Source organism: Lupinus angustifolius, chromosome LG18 (genome assembly GCF_001865875.1).
Source record: "Lupinus angustifolius cultivar Tanjil chromosome LG18, LupAngTanjil_v1.0, whole genome shotgun sequence".
Classification (NCBI taxonomy): Eukaryota; Viridiplantae; Streptophyta; class Magnoliopsida; order Fabales; family Fabaceae; genus Lupinus; species Lupinus angustifolius.
Genome location: NC_032026.1, coordinates 6,405,738 through 6,407,914, shown reverse-complemented (window position 1 = coordinate 6,407,914; position 2,177 = coordinate 6,405,738).

Here is a 2,177-nt window from a genome sequence, read left to right as displayed (position 1 = left end):
GTACAACCACGTTCTTTGAGGATATTGAGTTTTGAGGGGAAGATAAGGTTAGAAACTTTGTCTTAGAGGAAGAATCCATATCTATTCCAGATCCGATTCATATGGTTGCTTTTGATGAAACAAATTTGGAACCTCTTCAAGACATAGCTGATGATGTTTTCCCTCCTCAAGATGAGTTGGTGATTCATGAAGGACAAACTCAAAACCCTTAAGAACATGGACAAGAGTTGCAAGAGCCAATTACTTTGCGTAGATCCACTAGAGAAAGGAGAAATGCAATTCCAGATGACTACATTTGCTTTCTCCTGGAACATGAGGATGATGGCTTAATGGATAATGATCCATTAAACGTTCGTGAAGCCATCCAAAGTTCCAATTCGGAAAAGTGGATTGAAGCAATGAAAGAGGAGTATAAATCCATGCAAGACAATAAAGTTTGGGAACTTGTCCCATTACCAGAAGGTAAGAAACCCATTGGTTGCAACTGGATTTTTAAGACCAAGCGGGATTCTAATGGCAATGTGGAGAGGTATAAGGCGCGTCTTGTAGCTAAGGGTTTTACTCAGAATGAAGGGATTAACTATAAAGAGACTTTCTCTCCAGTTTCAACGAATGATTCTCTTAGGATAATCATGGCTCTCGTAGGACATTATGATTTGGAGCTTCGTCAGATGGATGTCAAAACAGCTTTTCTAAGTGGAAACATTAATGAAAATATTTATATGGTGCAACTAGAAAACTTTATAACGGGAGACCGAAAGAATATGGTTTGCAAATTGACAAAATCCATCTATGGGCTCAAACAGGCGTCTCGTCAGTGGTATCACAAATTTCATGAGGTGATTCTCTCTTTTGGTTTCGAGATGAATTCAGTCGAGGATTGTGTGTATCACAAGTTCAGTGGGAGCAAGTATATTTTCTTGCTCATGTATGTGGATGACATAATGCTTGCCACTAATGATGTGGGTACCTTGTTAGAAACCAAGACATTTCTATCCAGTAATTTTGAAATGAAGGATCATGGTGAAGCTTCGTTTGTATTAGGAATTCAGATATACCGAGACAGATCTCGGGGTATTCTTGGATTATCACAAAAGAGTTATATAGAAAAGGTACTTAAAAGATATGGCATGCAGGACTGTAAAGCAATGGATACTCCAGTTGCTAAGGGACACAAATTTAGTCTCAATCAGTGCCCTAAAGGAAATCTGGAAATTCAGGAAATGCAAAAGATCCCTTATGCATCAGCTCTAGGGAGTCTTATGTATGCTCAAGTTTGTACGCGTCCGGATATAGCGTTCATAGTTGGGGTTTTAGGCATATATATGAGTAATCCAGGAATGGATCATTGGAAAGCAGCCAAAAGGGTCATGAGATACTTAAAGAGAACAAAAGATTATATGCTCACATATAGGAGATCAGACCAATTAGAGATCATTGGGTATTCTGACTCCGATTTTGCGGGATGCCAAGATAGTAGGCGATCTACTTCGGGCTATGTATATCTGTTGGCTAGTGGTGTAATTTATTGGCGCTCTGTCAAGCAAACTCTTGTGGCCTCATCCACCATGGCAGTTGAATATATAGCATGTTATGAGGCATCACATCAGTCATCATGGCTGAGAAATTTTGGCACTGGGCTGCGAATTGTGGAAAGAATTGAAAGACCACTAAAGTTATATTGTGACAATAGGTCAGACATATTATTCTCCAACAACAATAGGAGTTCAGCAAAGTTGCAACAAAGTCGAAGCACATCGACATTAAGTTCCTAGTTGTTAAGGAGATAGTACAAAGTGGACAGATTTCCATAGAACATTTAGGCACTAACTCCATGATTGCGGATCCTCTTACAAAAGCTATCACACCCAAGGTCTTTCATGAGCATACTGCTCACATGGGTGTTCTGCAATGTAAGGATATTTTGGTTTAGTGGGAGTTAGAATGTGCACACCTTTTATTATGTTCTATGTAATTTCAGTATTATGTATGGATACTTTGTATTCAAACTTTGGTTGATTAATCATTCAGTTTGGTATTCTGTCTTTATACTTTGTACAATAAGGTTTTTTTGTTATTATTAAGGATCTCACTAAAGTTAAGTAGGATCAGTTGAAAATTGACATGTACCGATCATATTCATGTGATTTTCATGCTACACATTTCATGATTTAATC